General features: G+C 47.5%; 1 protein-coding gene across 4 annotated transcripts in view; it reads right to left on the bottom strand.

The window, feature by feature from the left end:
- The window catches only part of LOC309882939 (synaptotagmin-like protein 2), a 56,155-nt gene that overhangs the window by 25,650 nt on the left and 10,266 nt on the right, over nucleotides 1-20,239 (bottom strand). The window contains exon 1 of one of the 4 annotated variants that reach the window (XM_082770476.1): nucleotides 3,885-4,023. The exons of 1 other annotated variant lie outside the window; for it this stretch is intronic. The gene's annotated coding sequence lies outside the window, so the exon portion shown is untranslated. 2 more of the 4 variants (XM_082770478.1, XM_082770475.1) reach the window with 2 other exon arrangements.

Genomic DNA, 20,239 nt, shown 5'->3' with positions numbered 1-20,239 from the left:
CCTACTTTCCTCCCCGTCCTACAGCTCCTCACACGGTGCTAACCTAACCCAGGCAGGATTTTATTTTAGCTGCTTGCCTGCTAACAGGTAAACAGTTGACTCAGCGGGCTATAAGCAAGATACGCATATGAATTACCAAATTGCTTGCTTGCATTTTATCTCCATTCTTCTGTTCCTCATTTCTTCCTGCCCTAAATGAGACCAAGGATAAGCAGCCGGCCTTTGCAAAGCAACTGGAAAACGACCGGCCAGCAATCTGCAAGTGTTACTGCTGCATGTCAGGCCGTGCAATGCCAGAGACTGCTCACCTTCTAACACCAGCGCGCTGTGCCTTCAGCTGCACTGATACTTGCTGTTCAAACAGAGCACTCGGTATTTCAGCAGGCACCAAAACCAGCCAGAGGCTGCAGGGTGTGGAGGAAGAGTCAATCATGTGCTGCTCTGCTGCTTTATCCCTTTTCCTCTCCCCGGCCAACCTGAGGGCAGGAAGGTGCACCTCCAAGGGAAGAGAAGCTCTGCTCCCATCCGTGGAAGCAGTTTCTAGCTCACCAGGTGGGATTTTTCCACCGTGTCCAAGCCCGTCAGGTGACTGTGGCTTTCATCACGTGGCTTTTTCTCCTAAAGCCACAGCCTTGGGAGCCAGGTCACTAAATTCTCCCCTGATGGGGGAAAAGCTAACTGCAGCAGGAAGCCTCCTCTGCTGCCTGTCCCCAGATTGTCCTCCTGCCCACAGTGGCAGCCAGCCTTCCCGAGCCACCCAGCACCACTCCAGCTCCTTCGCGTGCTCCTCAGAGCTCCGCTTCTGAGTGTTTTTGTCACCCCGCCTGCAACTGCCTTCACCTGATGCACCTCTTCTTGACCTGGCCTATGTGAAGTCAAGTGCAGGTATTTCCTCCTTTGACATCATTTTACAGATTAACGGTGTTTTCCACACGATACATTCCCAAATGTTTGTTTCAAAAGGGTGTAACAACATGTAGAAGAACTGGCATCTGTCTGTAATGCTTACAACAAACACCACAGGACATAATAAAAGTCTGAGCACTGAAATGAATAGACCTTGTCATAAAAACACTGTAATTATTACAAAGCATTTTAGGGAAAGAAGAAAGTTTACCATTTCATATATTTCTTTAAAGCAACCATGGCTGTGCATGTCACACTACATTTACAACTTTTATAATCAGAGAAACCATTGATACCACTTCATTTGGAACAAAAACAGTAATAAAAAAATGAAACCGATAAATTTCTACCATTTAAACCTGCATTTCACCCCCCTTGGCAAGGCACTTCCACTTCTGGTCCCCATCTCCTATTCTCTCTGGCTTTCAGGCACAATCTTACTTCTAAAAAAGACAGGTTTACAGAAATTTCTGGGACAGATTTTTTTTTTTTTTTTTTTTTTTAAGCTATCTAGGGACACATTTCTCACAGTATTTGCTTCTCTAGAATTTTTATTTATTTTTAACAACCCCATGACATGTGGGCTGAAATTACTGCAGAAAACATTTTCAGCAGAAGCTCATATTTATTCATCAGGAGGGCAGTCAATTAGAAAAACTGCAAAAAATGCTTCTTTGTAAATGGCCCTTTTCTGGGAATGCTTTATCTTCTTGGAACAGTTACGCTAGAAGGAAAAGGTTAACAGAAATCAAACAGCCAAATCCTTCTTTTGTTTCAAAATAGTTAAAAATCAAACCACTTCATGCGCTTGCTGTGGGAAAAAGGGCCGGTCCAGCAGACTGCTCCAGCTGGAGGTTTTGCTGGCAGCTCAGGAGCCACAAAGCTGCCGACCCAGGCCCACAGGAGCAAACACAGCTCACAAAGGATCCCCGCACGCGGCACCATCACTGCTGTGCCTTGAGCCACGCAGTCTCCGATGGGCACACCGTGATGTCCCATCTCAGAGGCTTGAAATGGGAGAACCCCTAGTTACCCCCCCAAGGGCACAGGAGAGTGCATTGCCTGTTTGCTTGGCTCTGTGACTGCAGTGGATTAAGGCTAAAACTCCCCCAGGTTGCCTAATCCCAGAGCTGACACTTTCACTCCTTCAGCAGCACCACACAGATTTGATTTGCTTTGTGACATTACCTGGAACCCTCTCTCCCCTCAAAGCCCTGCTAATGAACAGCTCAGGGAGCACGGGGGTGGGCACAGTGCGGGCACCCACCTCCGCAGAGCCACAAGAAAGCTGGGACCCCACGGGCCTCAGGCAAAACATGGGAAACACAAAATCCTTGTAGATTTGCAAGGTGATGATGGGAGCCACCAGGCAGTGCCGGGGCAGATTTGATCCTAGACTGGGACTTTCCTGGTGCAAATGTCTTTGTTAGCGCACTGAAACAAATTGTCTTTGGGCACAAAGTGCTGAGCACAAAGAAGTTGCTCCCTCCTTTACCCCTGATGGTGGGAGACCCCTCCCAGCTCTCTGGCAGCAGGAGCCAAACTGGTGAGTATTGAGGGAATTACCTGGGTCTGGATTAGTGGCATCCACTGAAACCCACACTGAGCACACTTGGGCTGCTCTCAGGCACTGCAGCACTGTGATGGGACCAGCCCCGCAGGTCCTGCCACTTGTCATGACACAAGGGTGGGCAAAGCAGCTTAACATGGCTCCAGTAACAACCAGAAATCTGAGGACACTGGATGTCCAACGTACTTCCTTCCAACTGCTTTTTTGGGGGAAGAGATTATCACAGAGATCAACTTGCACGCCCAGCAGTGTTGACAACGTGGGTGCTGAGGACAGTGCAGAGACAAGCAGAGGCATGACCTACTGTGTGGCACAACTGGCTGTGCCTCATCCTCTGTTAGCATTTGATTTCTTTTGGCTGCCACAGCAAGAAGAAGCAAATGCTCCAGCCAGCAGCAGACTTGTGACAGCACGTTCAGCTGCTGTGCAGCTCAGGAAGCCCAGAGCCCAGGCACTGGCAAAGCAGCGAGGGCTGCTCTGTTAACCCAGCCCGGTGGGAGCTGCACACCTTGTCCCCCAGCAGCTTCTCCAGCGCCCAGTTTAACGACAGAGGGATGGCCACAGACAGCTAGATTGCCCTGTGACACACGAGCTCATCCTCAGCAAGGGATGAGGGGATGAAGCCGGGGAGAGGACAGCGAGCCAGCCCATGCTCAGCATCCTACGGGGCAGGGCAGGGCCTCCCTGCAGCAAGAGCAACCCCTGTGCACCTCACAGACCCTCCTTGTTATTTGCTGAACTCACATCGAGGCATTTGCAATATCCTCAAAGCCCCACAGTCAGTGAAAAAGTATCTGCCCGTGTTTTGTTTTGACCTGCTGCTTGCTTGCTTCGTCTGATATCCCCGAGCCTTTTATCAGAAAACCCAGTAACAACTGCTCTGCTTCCACCCACCCCACGCTGCTCGCTCTGCAGACCCGTGTCATGCTACGGCTTCTCTTCCAGAGGAAGGGACTTTGATGCTTGCTCGTTCCAGGTGTTACTCAGGGAGCTTCCATCATTCCTCACACCCCTCTCTGCCCCCATCTAGTGAACCAGAGAACTGCCTACCAGCATTTAGGTGCAAAGAGCCTTTTCCCCGCAGCTGCAGCTCCTGCTGTCTTCACCTGCAGGGCTGGTTTTGCAGTGCCACGAGAGGCAGCATACACTGTGCCCTGCTGCAGCTGGGCAACGCCAGAGCCAACAGCTCTGCCGACCCCTCGGATGGAGGAGAGCACCAAGCATCTGTGGAAAAGCTCAGAGAGACGATAACAAAAGGAACAAACCTGCCTTCAGACGTGACAATCTCGGATCAGTCCAGAGCTGCCCTTTCCCCCTCCAGCAAAGCACCAAGCAGCAGCATTACGTGCATTCCCCGGCCCCAAACCAACATCCAACCCCCAGACTGGAGGGGCAAGCAATCACCAACCCTTCCTCAGCAGAGCGCGACACCCTCTCGTAGCAGCGTTGGGGCACACCAAGCGCAAGCTCGCTGGGACAGCCCCTGGCCCGGACAATGCTCATTTCCTTGTTCCTCGGCGCTCGGCGGCGTGTGCCCACACGTGACCCAACGCAGGTGAATCACCCCCAGGGGAGCCTGCTGGCCGTGTGGGGTCACGGGCACGCAGCTCTGCAAGGTGCAGCTCTGGAGAGCCTTCCAAAATAAATAGTTTGTCCAGCGCTGGGTAGGGTTTCTGCAGCTGTAAGAGCTGTTCATGAAGGAAGGAATGTTACAGACCTCTCGCCTGGAGTAATACATCCTCTGTCTTCGAGTTACCTTTCTTCTTATTGCAGAAGAAGGGTGTCATTCTAGAGGGTTTTGTTTTTCTAGGAAACTCGCCTCCAAATAGTTTTGTTGGGTGGAAATTAAATGCTTGGCAGGCACAAAACATAGCTCCTTTTGGATAGACGGACACTGAAGGGGCTGCCTCCTTCTTTATGCTGCATTTTCATTTTATTTCTAGGAGATTTAACTCAGCTCCAGCTCAAACAGAACTGTGTTAATGCTCTTCATAACTACCCCCAGCACAAATCGCTCGGATGCACGTTACCAGCTCAGTGCTCTTGCTGGCATCTGCCTACAGACACAAATTATCTCCAGACCATCTGCAGGGCACTCCATGCTCAGATGTGGTTTCTCACCATGTACTTTCCCTCCTTCCCAGCACTGCACATTGGGATGTGCCCAGACGAACAACAGACCCCACAAGCAGATCCAGATCGCAAGGACAAGACGCTGCTTTGCATGCCGAGGAAGAGGACGGCTTTAGGAACTTTAACCTGCCAATTAGCTAGGCAGGAGCCACGAGCGACAACAGGGTGTTTAACACCCCCATTTCATCACCAAGGTCAGTGCAGGATCATCCAGACTCACCTCAGCCTCGAAGAGCGGGGGCTGCACATAGGTCCATGTAATAAAGATATGAAAACATCCCTCCCCAAAACATAACAAAACCCGGAACAGATAATACTGATCTCACCAGGCTATTCATAGCCAGATGAAAATAGCAGCAAGCGGGAAAGGCTGCTTTCCCCTGTCCATACCTCTTTATCACATATCCTGTCACAACGTAAGGAAATAACCTCCTTATGCTTTACAATGCGTGGACATTTCCCAGTGCCCTTATTAGTCATGACAGCTCTTGTAGGGCAGGTCAAAACCAAAAGCAGCATTGTGTCACTGACGATGGACGTGGTCCTGGCACCAGAGTCACACAGCAGTTTCCAATCTCTGCTGTAATGAACGGAATCATGGAATGGTTTGGGAAGGGACCTTAAAGATCATCTCATTCCAACCCCCTGCCATGAGCAGGGACTCCTCCTGCTGGGCCCTGTGCCTTGTGCCTCTCCCTGTTTCATGCTGGAGGGTCCAGCCACACTCCTTCTCTCACCTTATTTCTTGTGGCGTCAGCACCATGAAATATGCAGCAGTGTTGCCATCCCTATCACACAGCCAAAACAGTGATGGCCATTATGCTCACGGGCATAATATGATGGTATTTGGTTGGCCTCCTTTAGCAGCAGAGAAGAAATAAAACACAAACTACAGGACAGTCTTTCTCTTTGGGAGGGATGGGCTGAAAAGCAGCACAAAACCTGTCTGTGGGGGCCAGACTGTGCCTCCTTGCCCTGAGGGGTGCCAGTGAGCCGGCAGTGCAGCCTGCACACCGCCAGCTTCAGGTGCTCTGATGGCAGCTGAGGGCTGTCCTGCTGAAACGGCACATGGCCCAGCAGCAGATGCATTTGTCCTGTGGTCACAGTCACAGCACCAACCCTCCTTCTTCTGTTCTGTGCTCACCTCTCCCTTCTCTCAGTCATGAAATGAAATACTGTCTTCTGGCTAGCCACTGCAAGGCGCAGCTCCGCAGCACCACAAGGGCTCCTCCATGGTGCACCCTCTTCTCTTTGCACTGCCTGATTCTTCACAGACAAGAGTGGTTGTGAGGTAGTACAACGTATGTAATATCATTTTTTTTCTGAAGAGTTATCCCATTAAAAATGTTGTGGCTGCAGATCTTTTGTCTGACTCGTCCCACCGAAAGGACAGAAGAGAGCACCATGGAGGGCAGTTTTGGCTGGATGCAAGAGCCAGGCCAGTGATGGCTTTTCACTCCAACAAAGGAAAAATACCTCTCAGTTCATTGAGAGCACAGCCTTGGGTGGGTTTCTCTCAGTTTCTGCTGTTGTCTCACATGACACTTCTCTAATGATGGAGAAGTCCAGCTGCTTTGTTAATACCACATTCCTCCTCCTCCCCACTGATCAGGAATGGCACTGAGATGCTCTGGGCCTTAGGAACTGCAGGAATCTAACAGAGCAATAGGGTCTCTAGCCCAGCCCATTGGTCACAGACATTTTAGAACAACACCAGCATGCCAGGCAAAAAGATGAGTACACTCCCCTCTTCAGAACACCTGGGGAATGTATAATTGAGGAAATACGCCACTGACCACATCAGAAGTGGGTGAAATCTGCTTATCTGCATTTACCCTCGGAAACACCTCTGCTTCTGAAGAAAGGACGGATCCACAGCATTAGAGAAAGATTTGTTAAGGCTTCAGTGTTCTTTGGTAAAGAATGATGCATGAGGATTTTTGTCCTTTACACATTTCTACCCAGCCTGATGCAACTGTCAGCTGAATAATTACCTACACTGGGCTCTACCCATCTCCCTCCAGCAAGGAATTACACAGTGAAATTTGCATTACAAGCAATTTACTTCCTTTTATCCATTCTTAATTAAATGAAACATCCTACCTAGGGTAAACAAAGTCTGTGCTTTTCAGTCTTTTGCCATTATTTCACAGAGCTGGGATCACCAAAAAAAAAAAAAAAAAAAAAAGCCCCATCAGAGGAAAGGCGTGACTCAGCCTCTGTAAGGTCAACAAAGCCATTCAGTGGTAATAAACTGGCAGTCTGATGCTTTAGTTTAAATATTTGAGGCTTGTGTTTATTTCATAGGTGGGAACTATTTGCAGATCTTGCAGGATGTAGTTCACTGTAATTCCGCGTGCTGCCAGAACACAAATAAACAAGCACAGCCCCAGGACTCCAAGCAAACCTCCAACACCCCACTGAAGAAGAACAGCCAGGTCTCAGCTGCAGAAGAGGACGGCAGCGTTTCAGAGGCCTTGCTGTGACCAGCCCTGCTCTGCCTCCATCCAGCCCCACACGGGGCTTTCTGTGCAGGGCAGAGGGGAGCGCTCCCGTGCTGCCCCTAAATGCGCTTGGCTGTGGGGTGGGGAGCAGAGGCTTGCACTAAGACGGCACTTCCAGGCAGAAAGAGTAAGGCAAGAAAGGCAAAATAACAGAGATTTAAAAGATTTTTTGTTTTGCAACAACCCATCATCCCCACACCTTTGCTGTGAGCTAGTGTTGAGCTCCTCACACACCTTTTGTCCTGCATTGCTGCTGCGCTGACTTTTCCATCAGAGAAATACCCTGCTGTCCTGGCTTCCCCCTCAGCCAAGGGAGAAAAGGCATGTTAAAAGAGCTCAGCTCTCCTGCTAACATTCTCTATAGATGCCACACACCTCTAAAGTTACTCCTAAGAGCATCTTCTTAGCTGTTAATTTGTGACACATACTTGAAAGTGCAACAAATAAATACCTGGTAGCTGCAAGTAGGAAATTAGCAGCAGCTTAAAGCTGGACCATTGCAGGTGAAAGTTTCTTATCCAGACTAACCATCCCATCACTCTTTTACTCACTCCTCTTCAGAACCTATTTTCACTTGGTAGAAAAGACAGAAAATAAGTTTTGGCCAAATTCAAACAAAGAAACTTCCCGGCCTGAAGATGAAGGAAAAAAGCAGCCACTCACGACAACTGCTGGCTGCTATTTTTTGACCCTGAAAAATATTTGCTGACCTCAACTTTGCTTTCTTCCAAGAATGATTTCCCCGTGTTTGCTTCCAGTGGTGACCTACCACGAATTGCTTTCCTGACCTTGCCTGTTCTGCCCCAGTAACACTGAGTGTATGCCTCTTGCCTGGTGCTCTGGAGCAGGTTAGGGCCCATGGCTCAGTTCAGCCACGCACAGCAGAGCCCCCAGCCCCGCATGCATTTCCACTGGGGTGGCTTGGTGATTTATCCCTCCCTGCTCCTCCAGCTAGTGGGCCTTGGCACTGAGGGCAGAACCTGAGGCTATTTCTGCTGTAAAACAAACAAGAAAAAGTATATATATATATATTTTTTAACATGGTATGAGCTCAGAAGTCAAAAACATGGGGGGTCCAATTCCTTCGTATTTCTTTGCCTTCTGAGCTCAATGACATGAGACAGAGAACAGTGCTAAAACCCACGGGAAACCAGTGCTGTCTGCTGAGGAAACTTTGGATAATGCAGCATCCTCCCTTCTGTGTCCAGGATGACTTTTAAAGCTCCAGCCACAAGTGGGTAATTCTGAAAGAACTCAAAAATGGAATAAAGGTGGCTGTAAAACAGTAATCCTGTTACCAAAGCAGTGGCTTCGCCTTCTGTCACAGATCTTTCTCCATGAGCAAACAAATTCACACATGGGAATAGTTTTTAATAAACTGGCCACTTTTCTCAAAGGAATAATGCAGCTTCCCAGGCGTGAACTCATTTAGCAGAGCCATTTATGTGCTCCATGAGCCGGATGACTTGCGTGGGACAGAAGGTATTTTGGGCAGCACTTGTTATCTACAACAAGAAAAAAAACCACCAGATCCCACTGTCTGTTCCCTACAGCACTCAGTTATGTGAGAGATCTCGTATTTAAATGTCCCCAGTGAAGGGTGATGTGCAACATCCACAGACATGAGGAGGACAGGAAGAAGTTTCAGCGAGCTAACTAACTGCAGGTGTGATTCTAGACAACTGTGTTTAAAGTAGCACAAACCTGCACGTGGACGGGAACCGCCATTTAGTTTAGCTCAAGAGAAAGTTTAGGGAAACTCAAGTGAGAAATCCAAACAGATTGTACCAATTTAATTAAATCGACCAAAAATAAAATCAGTTTCAGATGATGATCTGGCACCACTTTCTTGCACAGACAAGGTGTTTCTGCCATCTGTGCAGCTCCACGAACACCCACAAATCTTGCAAGGAGGTGGGGAGGCCAGACTTTCTGGATAAGAATAACGCAATCACCTGTAGCATTGAATGACACTGGTTGATTTCTGGGTGCTCCAGCTGAGTAAGTATTAGGAGCTTCCATCTGAGCAGTGAGAGCTGTCCCTCTGAGGATAGCTGCCCCTGGTCCGGCAGCCACGGCACAAGCAGAAAATATCCCCTGAAAGGGAAAACTCCCTGAGCTGGCTGCTCTCTGCCCTCCGAGGTGAAGCTGGGGCTGCCTCACAGAAAGGTAACTTCATCCTGATCCAAGGGCCAGTGCCAGGCGCTTGCTTCCCAGTGTGGGCTGCTGCCTGCTGGCAGCCCCAGCACAGCCTCATGCTCCCTTTGAGCAGGAGGTATCACTGATCTCCCGTCTCTGAAGCACAGATAACAAGATTGATTTGGATGCAAAGTGAGCCTGCCACACAGCGGACACTTCACCCTTGTTGTGCCATCCTGTGGCAAGGGCTGCCTCCTTCCCGGTGACGTAGGCTTGTTGAAGGGACATGATCTATGGGTTCAGGAGGAACAACAAGTTTGCACTTCAATTACAGAACCCTGCAGGAGAGCAGAGACCTAGTTCTCTACGCAGAGCTTCTCAGATATTCTACCAAAGGTGGGATGGGGAGAAGGACAGCAGGAAGAAGGGGAATGGCATGAGGTCAGCCCTCATAACCAGCTGATCCTCAGGTGCTGGCATCCCCAGAGAAGCCCCACAGCAGTGTGACACCAGGTCTCCACTGCTCTGCCCACAGCGTGTGGTCTGCCCCAGGACAGAGGCACAGAGGCACAGAGCGGTCCGTAACGTACCTGGGCAGGACAAGCTCTGCTGCCAGCTGTTTTGTTTAAGAAGCACACACAAAGAAAGCTACGCAAGACGTAACAGACGGAGGAGAGGCAGCCACAGGGTACCAGAGCTTGTATAACTGCATCGATCACACTGGGGAACAAAGAACCGGCTGCAAAGGGAGCAGCAGTACACGAACGCTGCTCCTGTAGCTGTGCCAACTACGTACAACAATGCAGCCTGAAGAAGGAAGTAAACAGAAGCGGGGTGGAGGGGGGAGCTATGGAAATATAGACAAAAGAGCAGGAGAAGTGACGGGGCAGCGATACCTCATGCCCCAGGCTTTCAGCAGTAACTCGCAATGCAAAGCAGGAAGGCAGCAGCAGAGTGCACAAGGCAGCGTCCCGTGGGAGCCACTGTTTGTGCAGCAGGAACCAGGGACACCCCTTATTTTTTAGGGCTGCCCAGGCACCAGACACATCCTTTATTTTGTAGGGCTGCCCTCTTTTTCCAAACACTGTCTCAGGTCTCCTCCAGCAGGCAGCTGTGCCTTTAGCCCGCGTTCTCCTCTCTGAGGGCCAGCAGCTGCCTCTTGGACTCATTCCTAACGCAGGTCACAATCCCCCTCCACGCATGGGGGCTGAGCCAGGAGCCCCAGGTGGCCACGGGGCCCAGAGGGCTGCGGGAAGGCCCCTGGGCACCACCACCATGACACCTGGCAGCCGGCAGAGCCAAAGGCAAAGAGGTGGGTTGGGGACGGAGGGAGGGAGCGGGGAGGGCAGCGAGGGGAGCGGTACCTCAGCCGGCATCTTCTCACTGCTCTTCCCACCCAGGGCTGCCAGGGCTTTTCCCATGTGAGCTCCTTTCTGTGGTGGCCCCAGCCCTGCTGCTCTCTCCCTGAAGCACTGCAGAACTTGCCTGGTTTCTCACGTCCTGGCCGCAGCGAGTGGCAGCAGCACTGAGGCAGGCGAGGTCGCTGAGAGCGCTGTGCTCACACCGGGAGTTGGCTGGGATGCTTGGAGCCCGTTTGGGAGGGTTTGGCATCAGATAAAGCAGTGTAAGATGGATCCTGCAGCTGCAGAAAGAATTGTGACAGGATGGCTCGGTACAACATGTACCTGCTTGGATTTGCAGCCTGTGCTTTCATGTTTTTAGCCAGGTACCTTATACCCAGGCTGCTACAGCTGATGTCTAACACAGGTACAGAATAACAGCCCTACAGCATGCCACAAACTCCGCAAGTGGCAGGCTTACAGAGCCTCCAGGCATCACTGAGAGGTGAATTTCTGGGTGCTGGAGAGTCAGTGCTCATACATTAAGCAAAAGAAGGAGTGATAGTTTAGTAAAGGTTCATTTTCTGGCCAGCCCTGATCAGTGACAGTGAAAAATGGCACTTTTAGGCAAGTAAACACAGTGGGAACAACTCTACAATGGCTTGTAAAATCAGGGAAAAAATCCATTTTATTGCTGTGGCCAGATACGCTTATGCTTTTCACAACTTTCACTCTTTTAAAGTCTTTGTGTGAACAGCTCGCAGCAGCCACGTAAAACACTAAACAGTTTCTTGCAATCGTCTGGCAGGTCCTTGATAGCAACGTACATCCCTGGTGATTGGTATGAATGATGATACTGCCCAAGTGCATCAACCTCCATGCCCAGGAAAGGAGACTGGGTATCCTGGGGCTGGATCAGTGCCTCTGCCAAGGACTGCCAGGAGCACCCAGTCCAGATGGGCAAGCAGGGAGAAGTGGGAACTTACAGTTGCCTGAGCCTTCACTAAGTTTAAAAAAAAAAAAAAAAAAAAAGCTTTGGGCTTGCTCCAAGACACCAGTATTTCTGCAGTGACCTTTAGGCATTACTCCTCTGCCAGAGATTTGTCTCTGGGGTGCTTCCTCTTCTTGTGCCATGGTTGAAGCGACAAAGGTTTGTTCATCTATGTTACAGTAACAGAAAAATGTCCCCCAAAACCTAGAAAATGTTTTGGACTACAGTGGTTGGCTGCTTTTTGGATCGGTGTGCCTTTAACATGGATGAGCAGTCCTTTTGCCTTCCCACCTACACTGAGGCCTCATTAAGTACAGTCATGATACAACTCTTTCTCAGTCATCTTCTTTCTATGCTATCCTTTTTCTTAACTCGATTCCCACTGAACCTAGAGTGTTTTCAGTATTTTTAGCTGTGACTTTCAAAGGCTGCCAAAAGATAGCTGAAAAGTACAGAGCAGCGTGATTAATGCTCTCAGCATTTCTTCATGTTTGGCTCAGTGTTGGAGGAACTTCAATGTGGAAGCACAGCAGAAATCACTAGCAACTATTTCATTGGGGCTTTTCATTCAGATTTTTGCTATACTGATGGTCTCTGTAATTTTCCTCCCCAGCTATTTAGCTGGGGTGCTAAAATTGCTGGGAGCACCAAGGGAAGAACGTGGTGCTTGTAGATGCTGTTTTCTTCCCACTGTCTTGTCACAAAAACATTGGATTGAGAACAAACTGGTGCTCAGTTTGGTTTACTGAGTGTTAAAATGTTAGCTTACAGTGTGCTGGAATAATGAAAGAGACAAAAATTTCTCATCCATTACTGCAGGCACTTCACTAGCAAGCCATAAATGTAACTTTGGATTCCAAAGCAAAAAAGAAAAAAAAAGACAGTAACAGCGTATAAGCAGGATCCTACCTGTATTTGCAGGAACTGTGCATCTAGGGCTGAACAGGTACAGAAGAGCTATGTGTCTCCTCGGACTGATGCCTTGCAAGCCTGTTGTATGTCTTGGGTAGAGAAGGAAAGTCAGGTAGCAGCTAAAACTCAGCAAGAATAATACACTGCAGGTCCACTGAAGCTACAAGGAGCCCATCTAGTTTAAACCAGCTAAGAACCTGGCTTTATTTTACTTGGCACTGGGGACCTCAATTTTTACTGATGAAAAAACAAGTTGTTTTAAACAAAAACTGAGCCTCTGTGTCCTTTGCACAGTAATGTGCAAATCTGTATTGGTTGGCAGTGAGAACTGTGAATGATTTTTGATGCTATCTGGCTGAGCACTGTTAGTATTGTAAGGCTCGTTGGTTGTTTTTTTTTTTTTTTTCCACTTAATAACAGTTTTAAAAGAGAAATTGGCTCATGCTTCAGGGAACTTTCTGAGAGGTTTACAAATTACGTGGCCCAAGTCATGGGAAAGAAGTTACTAATCGCCTGCTAATCACAAAGCCAATAATTGTCATAGGGCCACAGTGACGGAGTGGGAGCCACAGGAGGGGCTCAAGTCTGTACCCAGTCACTGGGCAAGGCCCTGATTTGCACCTGGAGGGGGGAGCTGGGTCCTGCAGGTGAGGATGCTCTGTAGAACACAGAGGAACACAGGCATCTGCAGGGATGAACCGCCCCATCCTCCAGAAGGTGAGGAGGAGCACACACCTCCTTCCTGAGGTGCCTCATATTCCTTCACCGATTGCGTAAGGAGCTGAGACAACACAGCCTGCTCCTAACTGAGGTGAGTTCTGCTCCTAAATGAGATGAGCTCTAACCCCAGATCAGTGACTCCTTTGAGACCTCAGGTGGGTTTTAAGGCTTATTTCATTCCAACAGCTAAAAAGCCATGCAAAGTAACCATGCAAAGCCTGGCAGGCACAAGGAAAATACTTCTGGAAAACAGATCTTGAAGCCTGAGACCTCCAACCACATGTCAAGACCAGTATTGATCAGTGGTAGCACAGGAAACAGGTGAGAGTATAGATGTGCACACAATAAAATGGCATTGATTCTGTACAGACACACACTGCTCTGGAAGCAATACACATATTTGTGGCCATACATGTTTAGGTTGAGGGCAGCGTACAGCAGAATGAACTCACCACAGAGAAGGAAACACCGTGTGGCTCTGCTTAACACCACCGTTGCTCCAGTGCTGAACTGAAGAGCTGTATTTTCAAGCTAGGCATAGGGTGCCTGTGCCAAAAGCATCTTGAGAAATCTGTTCCCTGCCTTCCAACACAAGCAGTAACCTCCCCTATAGCAGAAGACAACAAGGAGGAGAAGGTAGCTTCTCAAAGAGAGACAATTAGTAAAGGCTTTCCATTTTCAGACAGAAAAGCGCTGCGGGTGGTGAAGTGATGCTGCCTGATGCCCCTTTCACATGCCGTCCCATCCCTGCCCCTGGATGCACTGCCGCTCCCTTCACATCAGCAGGAAGCCACCAGAAACGCACATTTGCTGCTCACTGGCTTTCAACATGGAAGGAAATGGGAAATGTACGCAGCAGTGTTGCTAAGCAATATGAAATTGTGCTCTGCTCCAGCACAAGGCTCGGCACACACATTTAAGTTGCACCAAACTCCTTGGCACGCCTGCTCAGCTTTGCCATTTCCTCTTTTTGCAACCTCTAACAGGCATACACAGCATAACTTGTTTCAGGATAAATATACTGCCGGCATTTCAAAATCTCAGCTACATCTGTGCATCACCCAGTCTCTCCCTTAGGCCAATTTATATGGATTGAACTGGGCCTTACACCAGACCCTTAGTAAATACTCAATTTGAACTAGAAGTCCACATTTGCCCAGTAGATCTTAAGTGCTCTCAGTAAATGTCTATTTTGTGAGGAGTCCCACTGAACTGCCAAACTTTAGCATGAGAACCCTTGTTCTATGATTTTTATGATTATTTTTTTTTCAAAAACAAATGGATTTTACAACTGCTTGTAGCCAGAATTTTCAAGGACCAACTGCATTTTGCTTAGTGTCTTTATAAGCAGTCAGAGAAGAAAACTCTAAAGAATAAATCTTAAAGGAAAAAAGGAATAACATTCATTAGAATTTCTCATCGCTAGAAATCAGGAGCATTTTCTTCCTGTCCCCTTGCTACAGGGCAGCATCCCTCCCTTCCTCCTGTGCTCCCTCCACCAATCCAAGCCAGGCTGGCGTTCACCTGCGTGTTCTCCAGTCTCAGATGGGTGCAATGAGGTTTTTTAACCTACCAGTTACACAAAGCTTCTGCATCACAAGAGAAGGTGTCAAAATAGGCTGTATGCTTAACATTGATGGCATAAAACAGAACTGTGCCTGAAATTTATACAATTCAGATATTAAAAATGCCTAAATGTATTATGCATTTATTTACATAGAGGAAACAATGCTTTTGCTGTATTTGCCTTCAGGGACTAGTGCACAAAATGAGTTTACTTACAGGAATGAGAACACAAAAATAGCATTTTCTAAGGAAACGGGAAATATTTGCTGCTCGTTCTCTGCAAGTGCAAATCAAGCTGCTACAGAGAGGGATAGGAAATCAAGCTGCTACAGAGAGGGATAGGATAACATATTTAAGGCATGTGGAGTTGTGTGCAATCAAAATTAAGCAAGTCTGGTGTAGGTGTCAAGAGTCCATCGTTGCGATGAACTCACAGACTGCCACCCTTATCCCTTTGTTCAGATCATGTTTTAAAAAAGGAAACACCTGCAAAAATGAGCATAGCCTATGAACAGTATAGGAACTACAAGAGAGATTATGTTATTCACATAATTTTCTTTCTACAAATTATCAAGTAGTTATCAACTATTCTACTATTATTGTTGTTAATGCAATGTTGAAGTAGAAAAATTGGGAATAGGCATTGTCCTGTTTGCCTTCAAAGTCCAAATTGCAAGAAGTTGCTAATCTTTTCTAATCCTTCTTAAATCCATATGACAACACGTTTGTGGTAGCTCTGTGCTTACACAGGGCCACTCCCAATAGTCAAAAACTATGAACAGAACTATAAAAAAAATAAAAATATTAAAAATAAATGTGCCTAGTTGATTTGTTTTCTGTTTCATGCTCTTTTGGGATGTATTTGGAATTATTTCAAGATTTTTTTTTTAATGCAACCGAAATGACAGAAACATCCTTACTTTAAGGAAGCAGAGAATACAAACTGAACTTTCACAACATTATTCACTACCACCATGCCTGGAGCTAGGGATTTAGGGAAAAGCATTAATTATTACATGGCTCATGAGAAATTTGACAGTCCTGCTGCATCTTAGGTCACTGCCATCCCCATGATGGAACGCACCGGTTAGACGCATAGCTCCCTCCAGCCCCCAGCCCCACGGCTCACTTCAATGCCACAGCAGTCTCACTGACGCCACAGGACTAAAATCAAGGCTGCAAGTGATTGCTTGCAAGGTCAAGGTCTTGCTGTCCCAGGAAGCCACTTTAATTACATGTAATTACTGTTAGCAACATACAACCACTCCAATCCATCAGCTACAGGTCAGCTGTCCACTGGGGCGTGACCTGACTCCCAGAGTCACAGCAAACTGCAAAGGAGCTTTTTCTAGAGATGCAAAGCCAGTGGTCATTATGGGTGCTAAGGAAACAGTCCCCGCTGGATCTAGGGCATTAACCTGCATTTCAGGGCACAATGAAGAGCTAATGCTTGTTCAATGCTAGTCACATCAGTAGTGCAGAGGATATAAGTCCACAAACCACGTTTTAAGCCATTATTTCTTTCTGCGAGCTGTCTGCTTAGCGAATTGGAAGCTTTTCAGCGTTTCATACAGGCTCCAAGAACATTTCACTTTACTCATCGAACATTACAGAAGAGGCCACCCAATAGGAGTTTTACATCATTCTTGGCACAGAAGCAATATTCAGTGGTTGGGACAGAAAAGAGCAAAAAGAGTCTCACTGCACTTCTGATAAACCTGAAAAGCAATATGATTCTTCGGGGAGGCTGGTGAAAACCTGAGGCTTTTGTGTTTTTTTGCTTGTGAGAGCCAGGGAACAACGGGGCAGCTTCCAAATGGAGGCTAGGAAGTTGCAGGGCACGGAGGCTGCCCATGGGACTGGTGCCCATCAGCTCAGAGGAAGGCAGCTGCCACATGGGAGCCAGGAGACAGCATGGAGTGCAGCCGTAGGGGTTGGACCACGAAGCCAGTGGTGGTGTACAGCGTGCCCCAGCTACAGGCCAAGGTCGGTGCTTTCTCCACCAGCAGCACGTTTGCCTGGCTGCTGGATCCTGCTGCCGCGAGGGAAGGCGGGACAGGGGTGGAAGCAAGCCAGGCCAGGCTGCCCCACTACTTTTATTAGTTCATCCCAATCGCATTGCTGTGTGCCACCAGACAAGAGTTGTTACTGAAAGGTTACACCCTGCAGCTTTCCCAGCTGCTCCCATAGCACACAGGCTGCTGGCAGTTTCATTTTCCATCGCTTCCCTCCAGTTTGCAATCTCACTGCCTACCTGAGCACCTAAGGATAACAAGTGCTCCCGAAGAATTCAAACTGCTAGCGCGGTGTACCATAAAGCTGCTGGGCTGCAGGATCTGAGCCCTGATCAGCTGATGAATAACGTTGGTTGTCTGCCCCAGGCAAATCAAAAACATGACAAAAACGTGTGTACGTTTCTCTCCACCGGTCTTCTGCACTGTCTTGTTATTCAGGATGGCCGATCCTCTGCTAGACAACTTTGTCACATAACGCCATTAGACTCTGCCATACTCAGTGTAACTCAAATAATTAAGCAGCTATAATGGGATTACTACCAAAGCAGGATGGGAAGTGTCATATCATTCTCAGCCAGAATTAAAACTAATTAAACCAGCAACCTTCTCCCAGTACTGTGCTCCTATGCTAGGTTTTCAGGGAATGCAGAGATACACATTAAACATGCTGCAGAGTGCTGCAGCCATGTAAATAAGTGCACCAACATATCTGTGTCCAAGTGTTTCCTTGAAACACTGAGAATTAAAAGTTATTTTTTAAATAACAAGTGAGATTGCCTTCTATTTTACAACATGAACGGGTCTGTTTAAAAAGCACCAAACTCTAACATCATTTTAACATATATCTACCCAAAACCTCCATTTCAGGGATGACAGAAGCAGGTGGAAACCATCAAGTTCAAGACAATTGCATGAATTTTATCTCAGGTTTTAGCTTAGCCTTAAAATTACATTGCCATACCTGTTAAGAGATGCAGGCACCATACAAACAGTTCGGTTACTCACACTGTTAATCTGAAAGCAAATTTCACTTCAGACAGGTGTACGACAAATACTGCCACTCAAGGAATGATCCCACTTTACAGTTTCAAAAATTGTTTGCTTAAGAAAATGCAATTGATGATTAGAAATAAGACCTTTCCCTCTGATCAGGGAGACAGTTCAACTCCCAGATTTTCACTGTGAATTTTCTATTTTGTTCTGCTTTATTAGCCTCAGTTTCAAAACAGCATGAAAAAGAAGAGAGGGAAAAAAAAAGGCATACAACTAAAGTTAATCATAGGCATTGAAAAGGTTATGCAGCCAATGCAAATTCAAGGGAACAGCAATTCCACAGAGACAGAACCACTTTAGTGTGATTTACCAAGCAGCAGAGAGCTTGCTTTGGTTCTGACACAGAAAGGGTTTCTCTGATGGTGGTACTTTTTGTTAGAAAGTCATTCTTCAGCCTGAGGCAGCCAGAGCACTCGTGGCACGTAGCTCACCAGCCAAACAAGGGGGGCAAACCGAACATTTATGCTACCACCATGACTGCTGTGAACCCCTCTGCTTCTGCTACAAACCTCTCTCCAGCATGCCCAGACCAGCACAAGCACCAGCAGCTACAGCTGTTTTGCTTTTTTTGTAGGCTTTTCTCAGAGTAGGAGGCAGGAAAGACAGAACGAGAGCTACCATCAACCCCAAAGGCCTAAGCCAGATCTACAGCTGTATCCAGGTGCTTAACTCTTCACCAATTTCACATGAGACTCTGAGGAGTAAATAAACACTTGTGTGGAGGCAGGTGTTGTGGCTCTGTTGCAATAGAACAATTCAGGGTGACCTCATTGTGGCTTTTCAATACTTAAAGGGGGCTTATAAAGAAGATGGGGAACAACTTTTTGCTCAGGCAGATAATGACAAGGGGGAATGGTTTTAAACTAAAAGAGGGGAGATTTAGATGAGACGTTTGGAGGAAATTCATCACTCAGAGAGTGGTGAGGCACTGGAATAGGCTGCCCAGAGAAGCTGTGGGTGCCCCAGCCCTGGAGGTGCTCAAGGCCAGGTTGGATGAGGCCCTGGGCAACCTGATCTGCTGGGTGGTGTCCCTGCCCATAGCAGGGGGCTGGAACCAGATGATCTTAAGGTCGCTTCCAAGCTGAGCTGTTCTATGATTCTGTGAATGCACTGCACACAAATAAATGCCTTCAGTGGCAGCAGCATCAGCTTCCCACAGCTGATACGGGCTAAGAAAACTTCCTACTTCTTCTGTGGCTGTCAAACAGGCCAGATCAGACAGCAAAGGTCTAGCATTTTGCATGCCTTTAGCAAAATCCCACTGAATTAACTGCCTGCCACATTTTGGAAAAATTCAAAATGTTTACGCTACACCAACTGCAATAGTCCAGGGTTGTGGGAATGTTGGAATAACATCCCAGGACGCTGCCAGCCCCAGGGGGGCTACACGCGGACAGCTGATCCAGAGCAACCCTCTGCACAGGATTTAGTACTCCCTTTCTGTGAGCACGGCCCCTGACATGGGTTGCTAAGTACTAATCAAATAAGAAAAAGTCCTTGGAAATTGATACAGATGGTTATGCGTATTTATGACCAAGTTATTTTGAGGGAATAAACCATGGTGCTCTCCTCAGAAGAGTTTATATTATTGGTATCTTTACAGACCTCCACTATCTGAGAGCCCGAAACTAACAGTGAGTACAGAAATATACTTTTAGGCTCCAAATACTCCCACAAAAGCTTATAAATATTTTAAGACAACAAATAGGGTTGCACAATAAGTAAATAAACTGTAAAGTGTAATTGAAAGTCAATCTGATGATGGATTTAGAGGGTTAAGGCAGCTCCTTTACTGCATTTGTTTGAATTTTTAATTACATTCCTCTCTGCATCCCCAGCAATCAGGTGTGATGCGGAACTAGAGAGCTCTGAATCACGTTATGCTGGGTTTGGTGCCTTTGAACAATAGCCTACTTAGACTATTTCAGAAACACAAAGCACTTGAAGTGCTTTTAGTCAAGCTAAATGTGGAATTCTACAGCAAGATTAAAATTGGTGTTTGGGCCAACAGAAGCAACCCAAGTGTCATCCAAGTGCTTGTCTAGGCAAGGCAGCGCAGAAAAGCCTGCTGCTTTGCTCCGGGTGTGCCTCTGGGCTTCATTTTTGTGATGACTGACACTTCTATTTATAGAGTGAGCACAAGGGAGTTCCTTGGAAGGCAACATTTCTGAGTATGTTTCAGTGTACACAGACCTGAGTCACAAAGCCTGTTAACATACAGTTCCTGGTACTGGCCCCTTCCATTTTATCAGCAGATAAGAGTCTTTGCTCCACCTCTGGCATACCCGCTCCACAAGTGGATCAGTGCTTTGCCTAGTCAGACTTTGTGTGTACATCCCTGTGGCTTCCCTGCCCATGGCGGGGGCATGGAACCAGGTATCTTTAAGGTC

Source organism: Aythya marila (genome assembly GCF_965140915.1).
Source record: "Aythya marila genome assembly, chromosome: 13".
In the NCBI taxonomy this organism is placed as follows: domain Eukaryota; kingdom Metazoa; phylum Chordata; class Aves; order Anseriformes; family Anatidae; genus Aythya; species Aythya marila.
Note: the sequence above shows the minus strand (reverse complement) of the source record. Positions and strands in the feature narration are given on the sequence as shown.